Source organism: Metopolophium dirhodum, chromosome 1, assembly GCF_019925205.1.
Source record: "Metopolophium dirhodum isolate CAU chromosome 1, ASM1992520v1, whole genome shotgun sequence".
Taxonomy (NCBI): domain Eukaryota; kingdom Metazoa; phylum Arthropoda; class Insecta; order Hemiptera; family Aphididae; genus Metopolophium; species Metopolophium dirhodum.
In genome coordinates, this window is record NC_083560.1 from 71,634,899 (window position 1) to 71,650,495 (window position 15,597).

General features: G+C 30.5%; 1 protein-coding gene across 1 annotated transcript in view; it reads right to left on the reverse strand.

The window, feature by feature from the left end:
• LOC132934541 (uncharacterized) overlaps positions 1-15,597 on the reverse strand; it is a 424,794-nt gene that overhangs the window by 5,698 nt on the left and 403,499 nt on the right. The window lies entirely within an intron of this gene.

Genomic DNA, 15,597 nt, shown 5'->3' on the forward strand with positions numbered 1-15,597 from the left:
TTTGTACAGATGAATACTTGCTGGGTATCACAGCAGTTTTAAAGGAATTTGAAAGATTTATTTTTGTATTTATAAATTGGATATGTTACGAACGATAACAACATGATATCGTGAAAGTTTACTCTGAACTTTTTCTCGTGAACTTAACGACTTGTATAGTACCTAATAATATAATATTCATCGTAAATGCATATGGTACCATGATAAAAAAAAATGTATACAACAATAATAAGAACTCTATGTTTCATAATGTATATATTGTGACGTACAAAGACATTATGTAATTAAGATAGTTGGCTACCTTAAAAATATCGTGGGGGCGCATGAGCTCACAATTATTTCAAATACATTTTTTTTAAAAAAACTCATTAAATAGTAAGTGCGAATACAGTTAAATAATTACCCACAAAAAATTATTTTCTTAAGTGCTCTGAAATACATTTTTTCTACATATTTTTTTAATTGTATTAATTTGTGTCGTTGGGTACTGTAAGCGGAGTTAATTTACATTTTATTAGATTATAACTAATATGCTTTATAAATAGATATACACATGTACCGTAACCCATGAAAATATATCAATAAATTACTGATTAGAAGTGTTCATAATTATATGCGTGCCTAGACTTTAATTGCAGATGCAGCATACAGAATAAAGCAGCCTATTTTTTTTCCAATCGGTCGAACACATTTTGAACAGCCAAAACCAGTCTTGTATTAATTATAATTATTAATCAATGATTAATTCCATAATAATAAACGTTAAAAAGTATTACGATTGAGTTAAAATTATGATATTATTTGTTGATTCTAATTTATCTGTGCCAAATGAATATTTTAATTTTTAATATTAAATTTGATGTATGATATAGTATGTCGTAGGAAGGTACCTATGCTTGGTCTACAGAGTACAGTATACAAATAATTATTTATAAACTGTATCATATCGATTTCAATTTTTACTACTATGCCGGGTGTAGGTAGTACTGTACAATTTTTGTTTGTGTTCTGTAGATTTAACAGCAATCTTAGTCATTTTGACTAGATATCTATTTGTTGTAAACTAGATAAAATTTTACAGTGTAACAATTATGAAATGTAAAAATTACTTCAGATCCATTTTATCTACTTATATTAAATAATGAATTGTACCGGCTTGGGCCACCATCTGCTGACTGTGACCATGCGGCTATAACTTGCACCACCTGACCAACGCGGCCCATAGGCCCAAAACATATTGCAAGTGCATCATAATAAGAACCTTTTGCTACACCCGTGTGCACGCTTATGTTCCTAATATTCTATCAGCTATAGTGTAAAATAGTGATAAATAGTATTATAATCTGTAGGTTTATCAAAAGTACATTATTTATAGTATTTATATGGAATTTTATACTTAAGTACCCAAGAATTCTGAAAAAATTTTTTTAGAAAGATTTTTCTGATTTTCAACAATTTTGAATTATTTTTATTCGATTAATCGAGAATCGGTTGTATTTACAGTTTACAGGTATTCGCATATTCTAAAGGTAATTAATATTATATTAATTAGTTATATAAGGTGTTTAAGGATCGAACTTTAATTCATCATAATACTGGACTACAACTGTTATAAAGGATTATGTTTCGTTATGAACAGTTAAACTGTAGATACCTCTAATAGTTATTTTATTCAGTACGAATTACCTAAAACTAAAAAGTTGTAACTTTCAACGCATTCTAAGTGACTTCTAACTGCCGTAACGGTGTAACAGAGTTTACGTAAACTATTGAAAAGAATGCTTAGTGTGTGCATTAACTTATACATTTTTAAAAGCGTAACTGTTAATAAATATAACAATGCTTTTGATTGTATAATAAACTTAGCAAGACAATCTTCTAATGGCATACTGCCAATTGAATACTCCCGACACAGTTAACTGACCGTGAACCGATATTATTTTGAACATAAAATATAGCTGATAACTAAAATAATAATACCAAACATAAATAAAATAAATATTGTTGTTATGGCGAAGTTGTTTTTGCATCAGATAAGTAAAGTTGAGTACAGTTGTTTACACTATAGAAATAAATATATATAATATATATATATATAATATTATATAATATGACAATTGTGTATGTGTATTGTGTATATTATTATAATATTTATATATTACATAAAACATAGGAACCCCATTCACATTTAACAATAACAATATTTATTATAATCGTGCATTTTTTTCGAATTTCATTTTCTTGAATCTGTGTTACTTGTAACATTATGCTGCTTGTATATCGTTCTAATTATTATGATGACATAAATGTTCTAAATTATTCTACATTTATGGTTTTATAATTTCCTTAATATTTTTTTATAATTTCAACTTAAGTTTGTGTCTGGTTTAACATTAGCCCGAGGAAATAGTTAACTATTATTACATAATTACAATAATTACAACGTGTAAAAAATATTATATCTAATCTGCATAGTCTAAATGCATTCTTTATTTGTTTTTTAAATAAACTGTTGACATACAATTTAAATATACGTTGATGATAAATAATATATAATTTTTATGTACATATTATAATACATTATATAAAATTACCTACATATTTGTAAGACCTAATTCATAGTCTGCGATATTTTTCTGACAAATTCGTATATAATATGATTAAGAAACAATATAATAACGTTTAATGATGTATTCAAATCACGTTAAGTTTTGGTCTACGGATAAGAAACATGACTGTATTTAAATTTAAATAATTTTAAATAATATTAATGAAAAGTAAATTTTTTACAATTTATAACGAAGTTGTACGTTGTTAAAATAGTCCAACTAATTTCCCCGGGCAATTAATCATTTAACTAGTCACATAATAAAAAAAAATTAATCCAACCGACTGCGCCAATTTATTTGAATAGGATTATTATATTAATTGTAATATTATAATTTAACACTCACTATTTAATGTAAGTATACATTTATTTAAGTTGTATTTTAGTTATATAATGTATGCTCACATGGTCCGACATGGATCTTATATAATATGATAATGATAACAATAATAATAATAATAATAATAATGATATTCTATTATCTATGATACTACTATCGTTGTTATATTGTTAATCATTTAATAAATACAATAACATATAGTATATGTCTAGGTATATAACAAATAGTAAAGAAGAAATAGAAGAATAAACTAATAATAATACGGGAAATTACATTTTCGTGCAATCGGTGGCCAAAGTGGTTTCTTTGGAAAACCACGTTAAATTTTAATAAAAACTCATGGGCGGGGTGTCGGTATATCCGCGCGCGTGACGCCCTGCAAAAAGCTCGTGTCGGATTACGTATCAGTGGCAAAAAAAATCCATCGTGTCTAAGCATATAATATATATACATACGTATCAACCCCACATCCAAATCACATATACATATAATATATATATATATATGCATGCTTACATATATACATATACACATACATACATAACATATTTATGTATGACGTATTGTATATGTGGTATATAATGTACATGTACTCCACGCAGACTTATCGTGTGGTACGTGATGTACTCGCATCCGTGGATCGTCGGTCATAATATGAATGAGCGCAAATGGGGAAGATAAATATTCATGCGAACTGCGACGGTGAGAATATAATATAGACACGGGATTGTCTGTGAGTACGGCGAGGGATCTCAGTGGAATTTTTCTCCCATGCGGCCGGATTCGATGCCGAACGATATAAAAAAAAAGGAAATAAAATCAAATCGAAATATATTACAATACGCGCAGTGTTCGACGTATAATAACATCGATACGCACACATCTTAATATTATATAATTCGGTATATTATTATAACCATACCTAAATTGGCGAGCAGTATAAAATTATATCTACGCGTCATAATAGGTATTATACCTATGTCATTACATTCTGCATCATCATAATATAATATATCCACGTCGGACTGCAAAACTTTTTATTTATAAGACTTATAATTGAATTGTACACGGTGTACGTGTGTATATACATTTTCAAAGTCATAAATGTCGTTCCGAAACTTATTCGAGTTACTGCTCGATAATATAGTTGTACGCGTAACGCGTCCGCGAAACGGATAATTCTTAAATTCACGTCGTCGTCGTCGAATCGTTAGAGTTTTGAAACAAAATAAGTTACAGCAAAGAACTGCAAAGAGTATATTTTGTAAAAAAAAAAAACTATAACGATTTGTAAATATTCGCGGTGGTTTAAATAATATATTAATTTATTTCGATCATATCACATATTAACACGTACATAACGCGTAGGTTTCTATACCAAAAACCAATAATATTAATATGTTGGTTACATAATATTATTACGTGAAAAACGATACTAACTTTAGATTCAAATATAATAATAGTAAGACAAGGCTAAACGATTTAATATCAAGAGTTAAAAGAGGGTTTACGATACTTAAAAAAATGTATTATAATATATAAATATCACATTTTAAAAAGTATTATACCCTCTTTTTATGTTCTCAAAAATGATTTTTACATAATATTTTATTAAAACGTAAAATACTTCAGCTCACAAAGAAGATGGATGATAAATCAAGTCTCAAATCCACATTAATACATTATTAGCTTGATTTGAATTTTTTTTTCCGAATTTGTATGAATGCATGGATAAACTTAATGATTATTATACTATGTTTGTTACAACTAGCCACTCAAGTCGAATAAACAGTTCTCATATTGATTATTGAATTAACTAACGAGTACATTCAATATATAAAGGCACAAAAGTGCCAATGGTCAACATTAATTATCTTGTAAAAACGTGTAAGTATAGTGAAGGAAATGAACGCAAACTTTTTTAACTACTACTCCGTTAATTCATTACTTGAATATTAATTGTTGACCTGGAAGTAGTTGGTTTATTGTAGGTTACTAAAAATGATTTGTAATAAAAAAATTATTATTGAAAAAAAAATAATGATACCTATTCATAAAACAATTCTATGAATAAGTTGTTTAATAAGAAAATGGAAAATGAAAAAACACGTTAATCCACGCCCTGTTCTTATAGACAGTTTATTAATGCCTATGTCTATATTATAATTGAAACGAATTTTTAAAAGTAATGAAATCAACTATATAGTATAAACTTTGAATGAATTAACGATCTTGCGGAGGGATAAAAATTAAACTGTTTTATTTAATTCCGCTATTCCAACTCAATTAAACTGTGAAGCGTAATTTGAACCGTTTTAAATAAAAAAATAAAAAATAATATTAATTACGAACAGACTATCAATCAATGAGCTGCGAACGAACGTGAATAAGCGTCATCACGTCACGGAAGAAAAACGGTTGGAAAATAATACAAAAACCACTGTTATAATTTTACAATACGAATCGTTACGGATATAATATTATTATATTGTAATAATTTAGCTATAATATCGATTGTTCTACGAATATCACAAATACGTCAGTGGACACAAAAATCATAACATCTCTTATATGCCGGACATGGAGTCGATTTAATAAATAAAAATTGTTAAATAAATTATCCAACAATGAAAATTAATTTTTTTTTCGAAAAAATAATTCAATTTGAAAATTAAAAAATAGCCGATACGTCTATAATATTGTTTATCTGTAAGTCATAACTCATAAGTAGGTAATAAATAATGACTATAATGAGTAATAACTAAAATATTTCGATTTCTTAGGTCCGTTTCACAGCGCGTTATGACAAATATAGAATGCGTGGGCGACAATAGGTTTCTAGTAGTTAGAAATCAAAATTATAATCGTAAAAATGTAAAATTGATATTTTAAATCGAGAAAAAAGAACAATTATATTAAAAGACTAATTTTATTAAACTATTTACAAAACTATTAAATCGATATTGTGCAACAATATAAAGATAATTTAAATAGTATAATCTATAAGTGAAATTGAAATTAAAATCGAAAATTTTAATTTTGATTTCAAGGCTGTCAAGCCACGGACAACCGTACAAAAACCACGTATGTTGACGATCACGATTATATAACATACGTAGGTTAGGTACGCACGATAAAATCGATTTCGTCGAACGATGTTTACTCGAAATTTGAAGTAGATACCTCTATATTATAACCTATATGGGAGCTATATATGACGTATAAGTACAATACTATATTATTATATATAGTGTGCTGTTGCCGATATCGCGTACATCTATATTTACACTCATAATAAAACCCCTGTAGGGCCATCCACATTATATTATTATGTAGTAGCCGTTCGCGAAACGATAATGCCAATAACAATATATAGTACTTTATAGGTAACCTATATATGTATTCTATAATAATAATAATATTATGATGCTCGTTGCACTGGTCGGTGGTCATGGTGCGTCGGGTTTATATAATACCTACGTATATGCGATAGGTACCTCTACCTACGTCCCGGCATGACACATTAATGAAAGAATATTATTATCGGCCTCATAAATACATTTGGATCGTACACACATATTATAATAATATCTGCATGATAGGTATTATTATTATTATATTACATACGTATGAAAATGAAATTCGAATTTCGAAAATGATGGCGGTACCTGAGGCCTTTCAAGCGGCGTATAATAACCATTATCGTGACCTTTTAAAGGCGTCTGCGGGCACACACAGTTGTATTATAGTTGTAATTTCCCGTCGTTTTATCGGCAAACGCGTTATTTTGCTACATACGTGTATCGGACTAAAACGTCGCTAATTGTATTGATTTTACCGACGTGCAGCCGAATACGCCTCGTAATCTGCGAGATTTTGTTGTTGTTGTTTGTTGGTGTTTTCTTCATTCGTTTTCGGATTGCCGTTCACCCCCCCCCCCCCCCAGCCCAGACGACGCCGATTTGGACGACGTGTACGTCTGGTGTCGTTTCGCTCGTTGAACAAAAACACGTTTACGGGGGTGAATACGTGCTGCAGTGGTCTGCGCGAGCGACCGCCAAACTATTCGCCAATCGGACACCGGTGGTCATAAGAAGAAACAAACGGCGAACAGAGTAGTTTTGGTACGAACACAATGAAATATTATATTGTAAATAAATAAAAATCAAAAACCCCACTTTCAAAACAGTTTAGACGCGTACGTTTCGCACGCCGGACGAAAAACAACGCGTAGTAGTATAGTAATTTGTAGTGGTTGTGGTCACCGGTCGTATATTATTATGTGTTTGTGTGGTTTTTTTTAACTTGAGATATGCGTTGAATTGCCAGACCTCGTTGAAAATTCCGTATACAACATACTAAACTTGTCCATGAAATAGCGCTGATCCAAATGTGGGTACGGTTTTGGTTTTCTTTTTGCAGACGATTTTCGAATTTATCGTCATAGTGATCTGCATAGCGTATACGACGCCACTGTAACTATAAACAGTCTGTCGGTCCGGTTGGACTGAAACGCCAAAGACCGCTCCAAAACGGCCAAAACGATACGTTTCTATTAATAACCTATACGAGCTTAAAACTGTAGATTAACATTGATCATAATATTACATAATATAATAATATATACATGTTTCGACATTATATAACATTAAATAATATACATAGTGCCGGCAGTGCTTGAATTGGAAAAAAAACATTGAAGTGGAATGCAAAAATATACAACAAAATTGAGTATTTGAAGAATTAAACTTCTTATTAATAATGATCTATTCACAGCACGGAAAAAACTCTAAATACCGGACACTCTCAGTCATTGAAAATTTGTACGCTATTTGGAGAGCTCCACTGTTCATGAGTTCCAGTTTGTAGAAAGTTTGAATTTTGTTCCCAAAAAGCCGTTGAGTATTGTTTTGAAGTGTCCGCTGTTTAGAGGTGTCTGCTAGGAAAGGTTTCACCGTACTGTTTCACTATAATTATGGTACCTCGAGCAGACCGATTACACCGAGGGCACGTCTTGTGACGTCATGCAGTGTCCGGTCGAATACGGACAATCTGGTATGAATTTACTATTATCAACGGTGTTCGATACTCCAATTAACGAGAGTTTCATATTAAATTGATCTATTGAACATTACAATATTGCGAATAAAGCCTAGAATATGCGTGCTGGGCATTAAACAGATGCTTGAATAAAATATTAAAATAAACATCGGGTAACCATTACACGTCTACCAATTAACAATCATAATTGTGCCCCAGTAGGTAGGTTGTTTTTCTGTTCGTGAGAATGGTGTTCAAATTTATAAATTCTCTATAATATTAAAACAAAAGTTAATATTCCTAATGGGCTCTGAACTCGAATTAAATATTTAGTCTTTCCCGTTATTTTAATATAAAGTGTATAATTCGTTTGTTTTATATTACCTATGTAGATTTAATTATTTCACATTTTGTTTAATTAAAACTAGTTTAGATAGGTAATGATAATTTTAAGTATTTTATTCAAATATGTAAAATTAACATAAAAATAAAAGTTTTGAACGTGTTTCGAAGTTTTAATATAATTCATCGTTATAACTTTGTTTTTAAAACAGTCGATTAATATGAGTATCATAAATGGGTAATTTACATTTGTTTTTTAAAGAGCTAGAACATAATATTATATAAAAGAGCTAACGTAATTTGGGATGATATGTGGCCACATAATAATGATATCAACAAGATCTACTACAGAGACATTATATTAATTGTTCGACACTGTAAATAAAATAATATTGTTCATTTTAATAATTTTACAACGAATTTTATTTTAATTTACAATCATTTTAACCATTTAGTACGCGCTTTTATTTATCGAACAGGGAAAAAGAGGGAAATGTGAAAAGGTGTTCTGAAATAATAATGATAATAAAATCATATTATCGTGATGCCACTGCAGCATATTTGGTGCAACTGCTGTTGTGATCAATGGAGGCAATGATCGTTTTCAACAACGGTTACAACAACAGGAAACGAGTTTAAATATTTACACAGTGAGTTGTCACCATTTGTTCAAACGAAAATATTATTCTAACTTTGAAATTAACTATCAAACAATATTTTATATGTTTATGATGAACAAAATCGTAAAACTGTTTGTCTCGCTTGATAATCACATACACATAAACAAAAACATTATAATATTATATTATTTAACACGACTATAAAAGCAACGATACGTATTTGAAAAAAAGATTTAATTTAAAAAAAAAGTTGTATGAATATCAGATACCTTCGAGTGTTAAAATATTACTAATATATATTATTTTTTGGGTGTAATAATGATGGTATTAACTAATAATACCCATATGGTATCATAAGCAAAATTCCGCTCGAACAATGTTATAATATAAATAATTGAAACATAAATGATAACATGAAAACCGAACATGTGCCGATAAATAGGCATGAGTTCTTTCATTATATTTCGATACAGTTGAGGTTAAGAAAAACTACAATAATTGTTTTATTTATTATGGGCTTATGATAAACCGTATTTAATATTTAAATTAGTAACGGCGTGCAACATTGAATACAAGTCAAATATATTTATGAAGATATAAACGACTCGAATCAGTCATTTTATCTGACTAAGATAATATATTTTTACCAAATACAAACTTCAACAAAATTATTTTGTAGTATAAACTTAAATATAATTTCTAATTTGTTAATATTTTTTCTTTCTATCAATTCAATGCAAGGCTGGGCAAGTTAATGATTTTTTTTAACTCAGTTAAGTTAAGTTAATATGCACCAATAACAAAAAGTTAAAAGTTAAAAAGTTAATTTAACTATAGATTAACTCAGTTAAGTTAAAAGTTAATACACACTTTTTGTTAACTTTTTATTAAGTTAAAAAAAAGTTAATTTGTTTATACAACGCTAGTGTACTTAATTTTTTTCTAACCCATAACTAAATTATAGGTTCATGTTAATTAAAAAAGAAATTTAGTAAGCTAACAGTTAAGTTAATGAAAAGCCAAAAGTAACTTAGTTAAGTTAATAAGTTAAAATAAAATAAACTTTTTAACTTAACTTTGACTTTTTAACTCGTTAATGCCCAGCCTTGGTTCAATATACATTTTAACATTTTGAGTGTATCAAAATAAAGTAAAATTGTATGTAAAAAACAATATTTGTATTTAATAAATATGAAATATATAAAATCATATTATTAATCATATTGAGTAGAATATTATAACTTTACCTTTAGTTTTTAAATTTGTATTTTTCATGAGTTTAAAATTCAAAAGATCATATTAGGTATTTAGTCTGGATAAATTTACAATTTAATGAATAATCGCTATCCTGTTTCAGGGCGCAGACTTACACTTTAAAGGTATTGCCAAAAATATTACCATATAACTAAATATTTCATCATATTTTGTAGCTAAATGTTCATTATAATAATAAATGAGAATTGTTTGCATAGTTGTCTTTAGAACGATTAATAATATTTTATGTCTAATGAAGAAGTTTCGTTAATGTTCTCGACACTTTACTGCATATTTCATACATTTAGAAGTCAAATTTAGCGACTAGCTATCATTATGTCATCATTGTTTTTATTTATTGTTTTACTCATATCATACAATTATAAAATATTATATAAGGTATTGAACATTATTGTGTTATAAGTTGAACAAATTTAATGATTTTATATTTCATAAATAAAATTAATGGGGTTTAATTAAATGTTTAAAATTATTATTATTAAGTTATGTGATTTGTGCCATTATATTATTACATTTGAGCAAGGCTGGTCATGTTAGTTGAATGATTTTTACATTCTTAAATTGAAAAAAAAAAACTAATTAAAAGTTAGGTTGGAATTCACAGTAAACTTTCGTTACTTCGAATCTCAAAGAAACCGAAAAAGTTTGAGTTATCAACTTTCTTGCATTGGTATTTTAGTGTAATGGTAGCTTCCGTGGGATTTCAATATAGTTCAAGTTAACGAAAAAATGTCAGGACATCAACGTTCAGCCAGATAAGATTCTTTGAATCAAATTATTCAAGCTTATATTAATATCTTTTTAACTAACTATTATCGACAGAATTATGTTTTATTTTTCATGCTATTTCCCTTGTGAACCGTTGTACAATTTATTACTTTCGAGTGATAGATTTGTAGGGGGATGTTAACATAGACATTTTATTATTACGATAACGGGGATCAATTGATCTGATGTAATGGTAGGTTAAGCAAGGCATTTAGTAGAAAAATGAAATAAAAGTGAATTGCATTTTAAATATATCTAACCACCCACGACTACAAATTCACTTACGCGCTATAACCACAGAAATTTGAAATCATAATATGTTGAGGGAAAAAATCAAACAAAAGTAGAGTACATATTATTATGTATTGGCAGTTTCGGCTGCACTGCAACAGTCTGCACTTGTCGTAGCATAGTGTAGCGTAATTCAAAATATGCGACACCCAAACAATGCCACCCATGGCAGCTGTGTCCTGTGGCCCTCATCCCCTAACCATACCACCCCTAACCGCACAACCCTTCCATAAACCAACACACCTATAGACTTTGGTGAAATAGTGCGCCTAAACGCCAGACGACTGTCGCCGTCCCTGCACCGAATAATATCAGCTGTAAAAGCATAAATATACGCTGATAATAATAATAGTATGGATTTCGTGCTTCATTTATTGGCATTAAATCAGTGATATTATTATATCACTATACGGCAATGTCATATTATTATACATATTTTGTATAGTATAGGTAAGTGCATTATTCATCACCGTCATCGGTTGATCACGGTTAAAATAAAGAGAACGAAAAAATGGCAAAGGGCTTTTGACGGGGTATGAAAGAAAAAACCACCCGGTCGTCTTCGCTGCTGGCTACGATATCGATTCGTCGACGATAATCGTCTCCACGGCGTGGTCTCGACTGGTTGAAAACAGTGTGGAGAGCCTAATGGTACGGGGATGCGACGAGTTGGACGAAGTTATCCACGTGGGTCTGAAAAATCCCCCCCTCCTCGTCCAACTTAATTCGATATAAATTGTGAGATTTATTTCTAGTAAAATATATTATGTCGCAGAGGCGTATGATTTTCGTTTGTTGATTTGTAGTATTTTAGACTTTCCGTCGACTCACCGCAACTTGCACGGTTGATAAATCCCACGGCGCGTTCAGTTTTACACGTTATATGACGTATATAATATAATGGCGTGAGCAGTAAATTCGAACCTCAACGATGATTTATTATTATATATAGTAACCCGGCAATCATAGCGAATGATTCCAGTAGTAGAACTCCGGAAGTCGAAGTACACTCGTCGAGTGACGGCCGCAAGTGTGTGATTTGCGGGAGAAAGCGATATAATTGATGGGTCGGGAAATGTTACGGTACAACTTATACCCGTCAGTCGTGGTCCGACCGGTGGAGGAAAATATAAAGCATATCATGTCGTGAGTTCGAAAAGAGACGACGCACGGTCCCCCGACCACATTTGTAACCATGGTTAAGATAGAAAATTCGCCACCTATAGAGATTTTCACCACATTATTATACACGCTTTTCGTTATTGAATGTTAAGTTGCCTTTTTTCTTGTAAAAAATGTAATTTGTTACTCCTCGACGTGACGGCAAATCGCCTTTGGGATGGATTTCACACAATCAGCTTATAATGACAATAATAATATAAAAACATATAATTATTATAATATATTGTTGTTATATCCGTCGATATCGATGTATTACAGATATTAAAAATTATCCATTTTAGGTTTTTTTCGATTTGTGGAAAATAAAATAATTTTAATATAATGGTGACAAATAATTGATTCGTATTTTTTTCCATCAATTGTTAAAAAAAAAATCGAAAACTGTCCTTAAACATAAAAAATGACCTTGAAACGAAAAAAAAGACAAAATAAAAATTTATTATATCATACAGATTCGTATATGTTATTGAAATACATTTCAAGCCATTAAAGCATTGTCTATGACTTTCCAAAAAAATATTCAAAAGTCATCAACATATGAGTCCTAATTATCCCTGCAGCAGATGTGTTCACGTCTAATACGATGTCGAAAAATTAATATCAACGTATCTAATATTCATATGATTGTGAAGGAGCTGTGTTTATATTTCGTCAGAGAAACCCGACAGTGGAATAAACCGAATACCAATGTCACCGCGGGGGTTTTCAAAATTGTCGTTTTAACCGTGGGCTATACATTTGAATATATAATATTATATAAACCCAAGCCGAATCTAACCAAATATTTGTTGTTTCCAGTATAATATTATGCGTTCGCTACGTTCAATAGTATATTGTTAATTTTATGTTTAAATAAATAAAACCAGTATTTTGTTATTCGTCGTCACTCGTCAGAGCACACACAGACAATAATACCTATAAAGATGTAAAACATTTTTGTTGGGTCCTATCAAATCGATAAATTAAATTTGAAAAAAAAAAACAACTTCAAAAATCGTAAATATAACTAATAATAGAACTATATAAATTTAATTTTTATTTCCATACAGTGTCTCTGAGGAATTTTCTAATATTTGCTAAACAATGGTATACCGTTACTATTATTATTGTTGTTGTTTGACTTATTACATAGTATGCAGCGTTCCGATAATAATGTTTACGTATACGAAATATTATAATTCTGACAATGTTGATAATGTACATATGATTATTAATATTATTATCAACGATCTATGTGTTTTGCGTTTCATATAAATATTAGCTCAGTCGAATAATCTGATTTATCGCGTTATTAAAAAAACATTCGTAAAACGTACGCTCACAATATTTATAATTACGTTCCATAAACGCTAAACGAACAATGATATTAATTGTGCTTTTTTCGTATCTTTTTTTTTTCTCGAACACCGACACGTACCTCTCTCTATATAATATATAGTATGTACGTAACGTTGAAATTTCAAATTGAACTCACTACCCTCACCCCCGACTCTGTGTTAGCGTATGTGTTGTATAATATAGTAACACACTGAAGCAATATTTTTCACGCCAGCTGTTTCTCGTATACTATCGAACATTATAAAGGAGAGGAAAAAACAATTCCAAAAGTCGATTCCGGACCGTGTTTGCGTACGATGGTTGTTCGCCGTCCCACCCCGTCGGCGTCGTTCAAACCGAATTACAAAAGATCTACGCGGGCTTTGTATTAAATATTAAATACCGTAATTGGCTTTTCCGACGGATATAACCTGGAACTATTCCTACGCAGGAAGGGAGATTGATACCTATCGATATTGGGTTATGTAGGTATGTTTTATATTATTATTATATGGCCGTATCGTGGAGTGAAGTTCCTTCCTAGAAAACTGGGTCAAATTGCAAGAAAGGTGTTATGAGCACCTATTTCACGAGATTTTTTTGTTTTATACTATATAACAAATAATAACAACACAACACACTCCGTATTTATATCACAATTCTATCTGTATAAACAGTTAATTAATTATCGACCTAGATTTTATATGTATCGGGAAAATAGTTTATGTAACTAACGTTTTTTTTACAAACGGTGGCCTGCAAGTGAGTTTTCTTTTTATACCTTACCCCGTGGTAGTCAGATACAATTTTTCTCTCTTTAGTTAAAAAAATATTATATATTATTATGTGGACCCACTGCACTTGCTCGCATATCACATAATGAGCTACACAAACGAGGGCGGTCGTTTGTGTATGCGTGGATTGGTGGTTGTGGGGAGGGGTGGGGAAAACAAGAAAACGGTGCGCATACAAATAACAGGGTAGCGCGTATCCAGTGCTTTAAACGGTCTGGATAAGCTTGTGTTGTAAAAAATAATAATAATAAACGATATAAAAAGACCGTACGTAAACGAGAGCCGATAACCGGGGCCGGGGTTCTCGCCGCCGCAGCTATTTCCACGAGTGGCCGATTTTTCAATTACACAGAAACCCGCTCGGAAAATGGGTGCCCGAGTAAGCTGTGGCGGAGCTATTATACGCTTTTGTTCACACGCGCGTGTTCGCCACTTTATTTCGTCCGTATATAAATAAAAATATATACAAATACCTACATAATGATAATAAATAAAAATAAAAAAAAGTCCGTTCTCACGTCAGCCGAAGAAGGAAATATAGGGTTTTATTATTAAATTTTCAACCTTGTATCTTTTTGAACCTGTATTTAATAATAATATTATCATTAACGCCCAACCGAAAAATACGTATTCCTAACGGACGGGAACTCAACTATACTAGTGAGTTGTAACAGTAAGTTTTGCCATCTAGTCAAAGAAAACTTTCAACGGTTGAACCCAACACCTTTGTAGTTTTTGTTCGACGTTAACTGCAAGCTCTGTCGTGCCCATTACCCATAGCCTTTCAATATCGTCCACATCATTGTGTTTTTTTTATCGCACGAAAGTGTAATTTTGTTAAAGTCACCAGTGTTGTTTATACTATAAGTCTAAAACAACTAAATTGAGTAAACCTTGTTAACGTTTAATGTTCGAAACTGTAGCACATAATACATTATCTACAGAAAATGTTGAAAAATTTCAATGAGTGTTACAATTCAAGAAAATTTCGCAAATAAATTATAAGTATTCAACGTTAAT